This window comes from Physeter macrocephalus, chromosome 13 (assembly GCF_002837175.3).
Source record: "Physeter macrocephalus isolate SW-GA chromosome 13, ASM283717v5, whole genome shotgun sequence".
Lineage (NCBI taxonomy): Eukaryota > Metazoa > Chordata > Mammalia > Artiodactyla > Physeteridae > Physeter > Physeter macrocephalus.
The window spans coordinates 79,249,674-79,262,621 of NC_041226.1; the positions used below are offsets into that span (position 1 = coordinate 79,249,674).

General features: G+C 47.2%; 1 protein-coding gene and 1 pseudogene across 3 annotated transcripts in view; one reads left to right on the plus strand and one right to left on the minus strand.

The window, feature by feature from the left end:
• Positions 1–12,948, plus strand: part of COL4A2 (collagen type IV alpha 2 chain) — a 178,520-nt gene that overhangs the window by 6,068 nt on the left and 159,504 nt on the right. The gene's annotated exons all lie outside the window — the stretch shown is intronic.
• On the minus strand, positions 10,975–12,924 carry LOC114487484 (ATP-dependent RNA helicase DDX3X-like; annotated as a pseudogene).

Here is a 12,948-nt window from a genome sequence, read left to right on the forward strand (position 1 = left end):
TTGCATCTATATTCATCAGTGATATTGGTCTGTAATTTTCTTTTTTTGTAGTATCTTTGTCTGGTTTTGGTATCAGGGTGATGGTGGCCTCACAGAACGAGGTTGGGAGTGTTCCTTCCTCTGCAATTTTTTGGAAGAATTTGAGGAGGATGGATGTTAGCTCTTCTCTAAATGTTTGCTAGAATTCACCTGTGGAGCCATCTGGTCCTGGACTTTTGTTTGTTGGAAGATTTTTTATCACAGTTTTCAATTTCATTACTTGTGATTGGTCTGTTCATATTTTCTATTTCTTCCTGGTTCAGTCTCGGAAGGTTATATCTTCCTAAGAATTTGTCCATTTCTTCCAGGTTGTCCATTTTACTGGCATAGAATTGCTTGTAGTAGTCTCTTAGGAGGCTTTGTATTTCTGCGGTGTCTGTTGTAACTTCTCCTTTTTCATTTCTAATTTTATTGATTTGAGTCCTCTCCCTCTAAAAAAGAAGGAATATGTTCTTAAGATTTTCTCTTCTCCTTCCAATCAGCTTAATGATAAGTTATGGAAAATGTACGGTGCTCAGATGCTTTCCATGCTCGAGTTAAGACTCCTGGAGATCAGGTCTTTTGCAGAATTCCCTGGAGCTCTAGTCCAGCTGTTCAAAATCTGGGCCCCCAAGAAGAAGGGAAATATCACAACGTTCCTCCTCTGTTAATGGAAAAACAAGGAAATCTCCAGCTCTCTGGAGGCTCTTCAAGTTATCCTCCCTGCATGGCTTGTATGGCTTGGCCACAGTCAATAACACCAGGGATGTGTCCTAGCATCCCAGAACAGATGCAGGTATAAGGGGGACGGAGGGACCACAGCTCTGCCACTGCCAGTGGGTATATTTAGAACCAGAGAGAGAGGGGGAAAAAATGTGCAATTCAAGTAAAAAGTTCTAGAACAGAAAACAAAGATTTTGATAAAATAATAAAAATCAAAGGATTGTCTGTCTTCCTGCGGAGAGGGTAAAAAAAAACAGCACAAAAAAGGGTGACTGGCTTCAGTTGAGTAAGAGAGAACATGCGAGAGAAAAACAAACGTGCAATGGAGAGAAACCCGATCTATGACGGTGATGTAAGGAAGATGTCAGTACTTAGAAGGTGGTGGTTTTGGAATGTCTTGTACTTTTAATCTGAAAAGGAATTTTCAGATTAGGAACCTCTGATTAGAGGACTTGAGAGGACAATGTGAAGTCAGCCTCCCGCTGTAGCTGGTGGTGTCATCACCGGCGTGGAAGGTGGTAGGTAAGGTTGGGAGCCCCGGCCTCGGCTGATTCGGCTTGTAAGCTGGGAATTCTGCGCAGGAGCTGGTGGCCCCCAGGACCAGGGACCACACAGCAGTGGTGGAGGCAACCGAACGCCACCCCAGCGTGGCTCCTACCTGGCTGGGTGACCCCAGAGCAAGTCACTTAACATTTTGAGGGAGGGCTGGCGTCCGTCCGTGCTGGGGTGCTCTGGGCAGGCAGTCACCCCGGTGAGTTGGAGAGTCAGAGCTGAGGACGGGGACCACCCCCCTCAACCTGCCCCGGGCCCGTCCCTGGGCTAGGCCCTCACCACTCCCAACTGTAAAGCCGGGAAGGGGACGCTGTTCCAGGCTGGCATTTGGGCTGCAAGTATGCTGCGTGAGGCTTCTTCTCTTTGCGGGTGGGGAGCTTCTGTAACCCAGTGAATGATACCTGATCAGCTGGGGCAAGAGGCCAGGCAGGTTATCTGGTGGTCACACCTCCTGCCACGCCCCTGGTGGCTGCTCCCATGCTAAGGAGACTCTCCTGGGACAGGCCTGAATGACTCACTAACCTTGATTTCATCGCCTCCCTGGGGCTGTGTGATTTTTTTTTTTTAATTATCCATGAAAGAAGATCAGAAGGTGTCTAATCTTAGGGAGACTGCGTGGGCTTCTCCAGCCCCCTCCATGCGGTCAGGGAGTGACCTTCAAGGGACGTGCGAGCAGCTCTGCCCCACCCACTAGATTCCGAGCCCGCGGGCACCTGGACCTGGTCTCTGTGTCGGGGTCTCCCATCTCCTGCCGCTACTGTGGTGCACTGGGTGTTCTGTTCCGACGGTTCTGCTACCCTGAACGCGGCTGCCTTCTGAAGCAACAAGTTCTTTTGTAAAGAACGTGCTCCTCTAAGCGCCGTGCGGCGTCCTGAATCGGATCCTGGAAGGGAGAGACAATAGTGGTGGAAAAACTGGTGCAGTTCTGATAGAGTCTGTGGTTTAGCGAATGTGCTCATGTCCATTTCTAGTTTTGACCAAACGGGCTGAGGTTGTGTAAGGTGTTGACATCACGTCATCATGTCTGCGTGAAGGGTTGTATGGGGACTCTCCGAATTCTCTTTGCAACTTCTCAGCAAATGTAATTCATTTCAGAATGAAAACCTGCCCTTAGAAGCCATGAATCAGTCACATCTGGCACGCGTAGTCCAGACAGGGGCAGAGCAAGCAGAGAAGCAGCAAGCTATACACTGGGATCGGCAAAAGGGAGACAGTGTCCCCGTGCTTTGCCTGATAGAGAAAAGCAAACAAAAGGCACTTCTGTGTCCTTGGAAATCTAGCAGAAGTGGCCCCTGCCTGGGGAAAGGGCTTTTGTTCCCCTAACTTGGGTGGGGTTCTTTATGGGGAGAGGGGAGGGAAGGCGCCCCAATGGAGATTCCACAGCTTGGCGTCTCCGAGGGGCTCCAGGGCTGAGCTACCATGGCCTCCCTCTTCTTGACCGACTGACCAGGGCAGGAACACGGTTGCACAGTTGTTTCCTGAGCTCGAGATGGCACAGCAGGTTTGCGGGATGGTGTCATTTCCAGGAGGGCTTTCACATGCTCACACCTCTGGCTCACTCGCTCGTTTGTCAGGCCAGCGTCCCGTCCATAGGGGCTGGCCGTGTGGGAAAGGACAGCCCACCGCCAGCTTCTTGCACGCCGAGGACACCCGGGGAACAGCGGGGATGAGAGAGTGGCACGTCCAGGGTCCCCGAGCCGCCTCCACGTGCGCTCCCTGCATGGCTGCAGGCTGCAGGCCACTGCAGAATTTGGAGTGAGTAAATCTCCAAGTGGCCACAACTTCTACTGCAGTTATGGGCTGGGGACAAGGGCCGGGGACAAGGATGGCCAACGGCCAGCAGCTGTCACCTGGCGCTTTTGCCTGTGTCACCACCCTGCAGGAACAGAGCAGCCATTGCCAGCTCTGTTTTGCAGCTTGGCCCCCCCCCGCCCCGCCCCCCGTCTCTCTCCTCGAAGTAGCCTGAAGCCCCGTGACCTGAAGGACACCTGCCCCTGGCCTGTCAGAGGCCTCGCATAGCCAGTGTCAGAATCCCGCGCCCAGCTGGAGCCCCTGTCCCTTGGAAATGAGCCATTGCAGAGTCTAATTAAAGTGCCCTCCCAAAATTACGGTTAGAGAGCCAGGATTTTAAAATCATCCATAAGCCCTGGAGACACTAAGCGTTTGTTTTTTCTCACGTAATTGTATCCCCACTGGAATCTCTGCCACCACAGCCCAAGGCTTAGGGCACACGATGTCTTTCCTCCTGTCTCATTCACGGCTACATCGTATGATCCAGGGCCTGAAACAGAGCAGGCACCCAGTAAAGCATCTGTGCCGTAAATGAGTGAAGGTGTATAGCGAGCTGAAAGTGCTGAAACAAACCTTCTGGATGAGAAGGACAGTCATGGAACAACTAGGAAAGATTAGATTAAAATGTAGTTTTTCTCGGTGTGGTTGTTTTTCCCCAATTAAATGCTACCCCCCACCGGCTAAAGCTCTCTGTACCTGATGATAAAGGAAGTGCTGATTTGTCTGTGAAAGATTTGCCTTTTTTCCGAGGGATTGTTTCAGGCCCACCCCATAAATTCCTATTTTGCTGCTTCTGCCCACTTCAGTGACCTCCCATGTGGGAATTACAGAAGAATTACAGACTGATTTTCTGGTACCCGGTGGGAATGACGTAACAGTGTGTTTTTCTGCGTTTTGAGCACTTTTGGGTGCGTGTGTGACTTTGTGTAGTGGTGTGGGCCCCATGAGAGCGGAGGAAAGGGCTTTGCTTGTTGACACGGTCAAAGACACGTGCTCCCTGGGATGCCTCCCAGGCTGTGGCTTGTCCATTAGAAAAAAGAGGGGCTATTATCAGCAGCTGGGCAATAACTGCAAACTGAAGTCAGGAAGGAGCAACACGGAACGGGGAGCCCTCCCGCCTCCTCTGCCCTCACCCCTGCCACTGGCTCCAGGTTGGAGAAAAGGAGGGGTCCCCTGGGAGGGTCTTTGTGGGCTCCCCTGGCATCAACGTAAGAAAGAGGAACCCCTAAGGAAGTTTCTAGCATTTCAGAACCCCAGGAACAGCTACAGTCTCCCACAGGGGAAACACAGCAATTTGGTGCCAGGAACTGATCGCGTATCCACTGACACACATTAGCCGCTGAACACCCCCAGTTCTGAGATTGTCCCACTTTACAGATGTGCCGACTGAGGCACACAGGTTAGGGCACTTGTTAAGGTCAATAAGGAATAAGGTTGGGAGTGAAGCCCAGGACTGGCTGATTCCATGACCTCTGCTCTTAACCGCGGTGCTAGGCCAGCAAATCCCTAGCCGTAGAGTATGTGTGCACACTCAAAATACGCAAAATGTTGGCTATGTAAAATATACATGTGTATATTATATGTAAATATATGTATATATTATTTATCTACATGGAATATAGATAGATGATAGACGGTAGCTGATTGACAGAGAAAGATAGATATAGATGATAGATAGATGATAGATGGATAGATAGTAGATGGATGGAGAGATAGATAGATACGGAGATGAGAGAGAGAAATAAAGAACATAGAACACACAAGCGCGCACACACGCGCCCTCTGGAGGACCCTAGCTCCTTTCTTCCCAGGGGCTGCCCAGGCAGGACGAGAATGACGGTCTCGAGGGCGCATCAGGCAGACCTGTTCATTCTGGGGTCCCTCTGCAGAGAGGCTGACCTACAAGTGCAGATGACTAGCGGCTCCCAAACTCTGAGAAACAAAGACTCGAATGGCTGCGTGAGGAAAGACCCCTGGAGGATGACCAAGGGGGACACACAAGCTGGCCGGGGGGTCCGATCAGCAGGACAGAGTCCCCAAACACTGCTTCTCCGGGTCCCTTTCGAACTCCCAGGCCGGGGAGATGCATGTTGCACAGGCACGTGGGGGGCAGAGGCATGCAAACACAGCATTGTCTCGGAGCAGATAGAGAGGCTGTGGAAAATCGTTAGTCCTGACCTGGAGAAAGATTTACTTAAACCCCCTGGGGAGTAAGAGACCTTCCTAAAATTACCTTAGCTGTGCAGGGGACCCCCGTGGACAGCAGTGTTATGATGACAGGCTCCATTTTTCCTGGACCAGTGCCAGCTTCCCTACCTCGGGGTCTGCTTTCCCTGCTTTGTTTTCTGTTCTGATGTTTTTCACCAGAGTTCCCACATGCCAGCAGGTAGACAGGCGTGGTCCGTTAAAAAGCGTTGGAGCATCTGGGTTGGAGTCCAGTGACCAGGAAAAGCCACTTTTCCTCCTCTATCTCCTTTTCTTCATGTGTCAAACAGGAATGTTAGTATCTGTGTCACAAGTTCACAAGTTCATTGATGTGAAATCTGTTCGCCAAACAACATGTCTCGATTCTACTAGGACTAACATTCACTCACACGTTATGTACATCAGTCCTCTCGTGGGCTCGGGGCTGTGTCCCAGAGGAGGACAGGCCAGGAACAGCAAGAGGAATGTTCTGAGCGCATGCACGTGTGTGTGTATGCGTGTGTTTGTGTGTTCGGCGTAGGAGTATCCAATTGTCTGATGGAATTTTTAAGTTAAACGTGCTGTCCATGGGGAGTGGGCAGCCCGCAGAGGCCCTGCTTTAGAGAAGAGAAGAGCCATTGTGGGCTCTTTGCCGTGACACACGTGCCGTGCGTGTGGCCCTGGGGACAGAGGAGAGGAGGGTCCCTGCTCAGACAGGCCCTCGGGCAGAGGCGGACGTGGCGTGGGCACAGCAGGCCAGCGGGACTGAGGGATGTGGGAGGGGACCGTGGGGAAGAAGGTTCTGGTCCTCACCCTTCTGGGCGCCATGGGCACTGGACCCTGCCTGGTAGGGAGCGGCTGTAATTCCAGGAACCTGAGCTGGGGACACGCTCGCTGACGCTCACGTGTCCACTTGGCGAGATGGGTGCAGGGGGGTCTTCCCGAAGCCTTTGGACAGTTGTTTGTATTTTCTAAAGTTTGAAAAACACCCGCCAAGGGAAGAATGTTAATTTTAATTAAACTTAGGTCAAGGTGTAACTAAATTATTTCCAGAACAAATGGAAAGACTTACAAACAAAGAACATTTTGTTCGAAGAATTCTGAGACCCAAGTATCATTTAACAAAGCAAGAGAACTCTAGAGGCTTTGGTTTGGCAATGTGGTACAGAAAACACACCACAGAAGCTTAGGAGAGGATGTCTTTCCCGAAGGAGCGGAGAGATCCCCCAGCCTTTGCCTGCCTAACAGGGCCTCAGCAGTGCTCACTCGCTGCTGTGGTTCCACAGCCTGGATGAACAGGACACACACACACCCGTTTCCTCCTGAGCGCCCAGGTGAGCAAGGCCGGTGGGTGGCCTCAAACAAGAAGAGTGCAGCTGGAAATTCCAGGGGGAAAATCACCCCCTTCCCTTTCTTCCTTACTTGGTCACGGTCCGAATTGTAACAACCTTCCAAGTTGCAGTGAAGGACCAAATACGGGCCTGAGATACTCTCCTTTCCTATCTGAAAAGCACCTTCCTTTCCTACAGCTCCCACCAGGTCTGGCAGCTTCCCTCCCTGCCCCGCCCCTCCCCTCCAAGACAATCTTAGCTCAGACAGGATTTCCTTCGTCTTAGTCATCAGCTTTAATGGCCCAGCCTCCCCCTTCCCGTTGCAAAACAAGGAATATTAGCAGCAAACAGTCTGAAATGACTTGTAAACCTTACCAGTGCATGTAGACATCAGTTTTTGTGTCTGCTTATCAATATCAAGATGCCAGAGGCTGGAAAAATCAATGTTTTCCTTGTTGTGAAGTCGCACGGTGCAGTGATTTTTCAGCTGTCTGCCTTGGCTTTTGTGAAACTGCAGAAGAGCAAACACCTTCATTTTCATTGCAATCCTAAAAAGCTGCAAAGTTAAAAACAAAATGACAGTTTGGGGAGAAATCATTCCTGTTTTAAAAGAGGGCTCGTCAAAGGAGGGATCAGTTCAGCAACCTTTCTGGCTGGTTCCCAACGTCACAGAAGAACAGGCCTTCGAGGCATGATGTGAAAGCATTCCTTCAAAGCCTTAACAGATTTCCTGGGGTTTCGAAGGAGAATGTAGTCTTCATATTCTCCCAAGTGATTCTCTGAGGAACCAGAGCAGCTCAATTACAGGAACAGTATGTACAGTTGCCAGGTCTGCTCTTGATTAAAAGGGAAGCCCAGCCAGGTCACTCAGCTCTGGCTGCCTCTGCAGGGAGGAAAGTGTACCCCGACCAGGGAAGGGACCCCTCCATCCAGTTATAAGTGGACACACACACGCACACACACACACACCCGTCTCCCCTCCCTCTCTCCCCTCCCAGCAGGAGTACTTGTATCAGCACATCACTCCCCTTTTCCCCTTGAATTGTTCTTGCCAGGAGATAGAAGACAAAAGGCCAGCCTCTCCCAATTCAAGTCAGTGGAGTCCCATCAAAGAAGCTGGGGAGAAAAGAGATACAAATATCTCTTTACAGATTCTATTTGCCTCTTTTTCACCCCCATTCCAAAATTTCTTCACTGACACCCTGTGCCCTTCTAGATGTAAAACTTTGCTCAAAAGTGGATCTGACAGCAGTTACTTACATGCAGAATTTGCCTCTAGTTTCCTATGAAACCAGTGGACCTCGGTCGTCCGGAGGTGAGGATGACCCTGGGAGCTTTGTGCAATTGTGAGTGAGCTGCTGCCGGGGGCGGGGGGCCAGGCATCTGGGTTAAGCAGTGTCTGTCAACCTGGCTGCCGTGGCCGTCACCTGGGGGATGCTCCAGAATGCTGGTGGGGGGCCCAGCCCCGGGGACACCCTCAGGTAACTTAAGGGAATTTCAAAGCCACCCCGAGACCTGCTCACCCTTTAAGTTCGAGAGGCCGATTTGCTGTGTTCACGAAGTTCTCCAGCCCTGGGCCCTCCACCCGCCGAACGCAGCCCCAGGCCCTGGGCTGCTGAGGCACAGCCTGCTGTATGCAGCCCGGAGCCCCTCCGGCCCCTGGTGACCCGGTCCGTGGACCCCGGCTCCGCCACGTGGGTGCATTGGCGCCACAGCTGAGCCCCTGCGCTGTGATTTGCAAGTGAACCTGAGCTCCTGCCCTGAGATTGGCGGGTGAGCCTGAGCTCCTGCCCTGTGATTGGCTCCCTGAGCTCCTGCCCTGTGATTGGCTCCCTGAGCTCCTGCTCTGTGACTCGTGGGTGCGCCTGAGCCCCTGAGCTGCGATTGGCGAGCAATTTCTTTGGTGTTTTGGTTTTTTTTGTTGTTGTTGTTGTTTTTTTGGTATTCAACTCTTTATTTTAGTAAAATCAGAAAAAACACAGCATATGCTAGCACCTAAAACTAATACATTAAGCAATTACTAAACTTACAGTGACTTGAGGTTCAATGTTTACATTCAGCAAATTTAATTCCATTCTTATTTACTGAAAATATTGCTGGCTGACAAAACTGAATCTAAAAGTCACTGATCATGGCCATGCACAAAGATAACCACATGTTTGAGAACCGCAATATGCCGGACACTGAAAACCAAACAAAACAAAATATGTACTAAATAAAAACTCTGAGAACCTTTGAAAATGTGGATACTTCATAGCAGTGTTTAGAAGTGTTTCGTTAATATTTTAAGACAAATGTGTCAAAACCTTGGCATGTTATAATTTCAGGTTGCCAATTTTGCCTTAAATTTTGTCAGAAAGTTACGGCTACCTATACTGCCAATGCTGGGTCTGCTTAATTTGACTCACGTTTAATAGGACTTAACATTAAAAGCTCACACTACCCTGAAATATTTTATTTCACATATGGTGACATTCAATATTCAAGTGCCAGTGTTTTCATACTGTCTTTTGGTCAAGTTTCTTTAAACTTTCAAATAATCACTTTTAGGCTTACAAAAATAAATATTTGTCACAATGTTCAATAAATATCACACAAACTAGCAGCAAAAAGTATCTAAAATCTGTCGTGTGCAAGTAGTTTTCTTCTCAACTATCATTCCATGGTCCCCAGTAAAATTTTAGAATCTAGTTCTTAACACGCTGCGTTCAACAATTTCCAAGAGACAAGATTAGCTTGGAAGTTTAAGGACACACACACAAGACATACATCTAAAATTCTCTGAATGTGCAATAAAATAAGTATTTTGTAAAAAGGTATGGGCAAAATGTACAAGAGTCTAAATCTATACTAATTGAAATAGCACCGTAACGAATGACCTCAATACTGTCAAGTGCACCTACTTAATAAAGGTTTAGAACAAGGCACAGTACACTTGAAAATCTATTGCACTTTAAGAAATTTTTGCCGCCTTATGCCATTGTAAGTATTAGTCTATAAAGATCACTATATTCCAACCACAAAATGAGCACAGAATTCCAAGTGGCAGAGGCATTTTTAGTTGGTGAACAATCATCTTTGGTCAAATTTAGCAGAAAGCGACTGTAAATACAATGGAAACCTATGCAACTAAAATACATTAAAACTGCACTATATAGAAATAACACCTTGTGCAGTTTAGTACATATTGCCAACCTGTGTGATCTCAAGAATTTCAGAGTTTGTAGCTACTCTGATTTACAAATTCTACAAGTGTAAGCCATTTTAACATTTCAGCGCAGCTTAAACAGAAAAAAAGAGAATCTGCATTAAAATATAAAAGCCTGCTGCATAATCCCTCCTGCTCTATCCTCTTGAGCAAAGAGCATCAACACTAGCATGCATTAAAGACCAAAATCCAAGCAGGTCCTTAAAAGGACTGGTCACTGGCATGGTCAGCCATTCTACCGCTTCACTTTTATTTACTGCAGGCATTCAAAACATCTAATTGGATGAAATTTCCCCTAAACACTTTTGTTGCCAAAACTTTTAAACTTTTCCTATAATAATTTGCGCACATCTGCCTAGCTTAGAATTAGTAACCTAAACATTAAAAGAGGAATTGCTGTATTTACTTGCATTAACTTCGAAGAGTGCTTTGAAAAATGTATGGATGTATTCATACATGCCACCTCATCATGACTGGAATGGCTTATTTAAAGACTACAAGTGCCTATTCAGGATAGAGTGAGCAAGTCAGAACTTCAGCTTAGTACAGTCTGCCACATTAGAAACTAATTCTACTGTAAGGTGTTTTCCTACCCTCTCTGCAAGTATCAAAAAGTCCTAACGCAGGAGACAGCCCAAGATTTTTTCCTTTATAATATTTACAGATGAATTGATGATTCCTGTTAAGTTGTATCACACCTGTGTGCCAGGTTTGATATTAGCCCAAGTTCAGTGAATTTATTTGGTCAAAACAATTGAAAACTTGAGCATTACTGAGCCAACAGGACATCAAAATAATAAGTGGCCTGAAGTTAAAGTCACAGCACATTAACAAATGATCCTCAGTCACAAAATTATACATGCAGTTTGGGATGGAAATAAGCAGAGGGGAGTTAAGCCAAACTACAGCAGTTAACTTTTCACACCAACTTCTTAATAGGGTTGTTGATTGTTCCTTTCTTTTCTGCCTTTGGCTCTGAGCTCCCTTGAATTTGAGGAGAATCACAGCTGGTAATGTAGTGCTAGTTCTTTCTTTCTTTTTTTTTTTTTTTTAAACATCTTTATTGGAGTATAATCGCTTTACAATGGTGAGTGAGTTTCTGCTGTGTAACAAAGTGAATCAGCTCTACGTATACATATATCCCCATATCCCCTCCCTCTTGCGTCTCCCTCCCTCCCACCCCTCTAGGTGGTCACAAACCACCTAGCTGATCTCCCTGTGCTATGCGGCTGCTTCCCACTAGCTATCTATTTTACGTAGCGCTAGTTCTTGAAGCTACAAGATATAGTCTCAGTTACATGTGGTTTCCATATTAGCTTTTTCGAAATGGTGACCTTGCTGCGAAGCAGATTCAGCTGCCCCACCAGTCAACCCCCGGAGAGCTGTAATGGCCTCCGTATCCATCACTATTGTAGAAGCTCCCATAGCCACGTCCACCACATCCTCTGCTGCTGCCATGACCACCTCGACCCCTGTGGCTGCTGCTTGCACGGCTACTAGTAAAGCTAGGACTGCCAGAACTGCTACTTTGTCGACAGTCTCGGGCACCAAATAATCCACTCAATCTCTTAGAACGCCCACGACTGCTACCCTTGTAGTGGTGTTCATAAGCCATACTTTCTACCCAAGATGGCGCTTCTTGTTCAGCTTCAACAAGAAGAGCCAACAAATCCTTTGTGATATTTATATTTCTTTCATTGGAAAATGAGGTGGCAAGACCAAGGTTTCCTACATGTCCTGTACGGCCAATCCGATGTACATATTCCTCAGTATCACTTGGCAAATCAAAATTGATAACATGTTTGACATTTGAAATATCTAGTCCTCTTGCTGCCACAGCAGTAGCCACTAGAATTGGGCTTTTTCCTGAGCGGAACTGGTGAAGGACTTCCTCTCTCTCTCTCTCTCTCTCTCTCTCTCTCTCTCTGTGATCGGTCTCCATGGATACTGGTACAAGCATATCCTTCATGCTATAAGAAATCCTCCAGAGAATCAGCACCCTTTTTGGTCTCCATAAAAACTAAAGTCAGTGAATCCTTCCCTGTGCATTTAAGAGGTCAAGCAGGAACGACCGTTTATCTGACTGTTCCACCCAAACTACTTTCTGCTTCTCGCCTGATTGGAATTTCATGTTCTAGAAATAAATGACTTACTTTACTCCAGAGGGGGAAGGAAGGAAGATTAGTCATGCTCGCTCTGGATTTTATTTTTTTTTTAAGTCCCCAAATTCCTTAATTAGGAAGTAAACGCAGTTGAAAAGAGCGTTGACTCCTGCCTAGAAATTCCAGAACAGGGAATGTCTGTCTGCACCACACTGATGCTTCAGATGATTAGAAAGGCCTGTTCCCGGAACAAAGTCAAACCTAGACCATCACTCTGTTTTGTATGAAAGCGAGAGAGCAAAGCCAGAGCAGTGTCTCAGAAGAAAGTAAACTTATTTAAAAGGGGGTATACATAGAAACATACATTTCATCCATTTTGAGAATGTCTATCTCTATTTACAGTACCTTTAGCAAAATCTTGATCCTTGTACTTATTGAGTGAGGACAAAAGAGAGGCTGTTTATTCTGCCAACATTTTTGCCTTCGTGTTGGTTTTTCTTCCTCGTTGGGTTTAATTAACTAGAGTCTCTAAGGATAAACAGAAAAAAAGGCAGCCTTCGTGAGGTTTTTCTTAACTCCTCACATTAAAAAGTTGTCTTAGTTCTCTATTCTTGCTAAGCATTTCATGTGTTAAAAATTAGATCAACTTCCTGAAATTAAAAAATAAAACCTTGACACGTGATTCATATGTCACATACACTACAGACATACAGTGTTTGTAAACTAATCACTTGATAATTATCTTATTAATGTTACCTCAGGTCTCTTGTGTATCTGCCTCATGCAAACCTCTGTTGATTCTTTTATCCTTTTTTTAAAACGGTGATAAAACACACACAACATGAAATTTACCATCTTAGCCATTTTTAAGTGTACAAGTCAGTAGCATTAAGGACATTCACATCGGGCTTCCCTGGTGGCGCAGTGGTTGAGAGTCGGCCTGCCGATGCGGGGGACGCGGCTTCGTGCCCCGGTCCGGGAAGATCCCACGTGCCGCGGAGCGGCGGGGCCCGTGAGCCACGGCCGCTGAGCCTGCGCG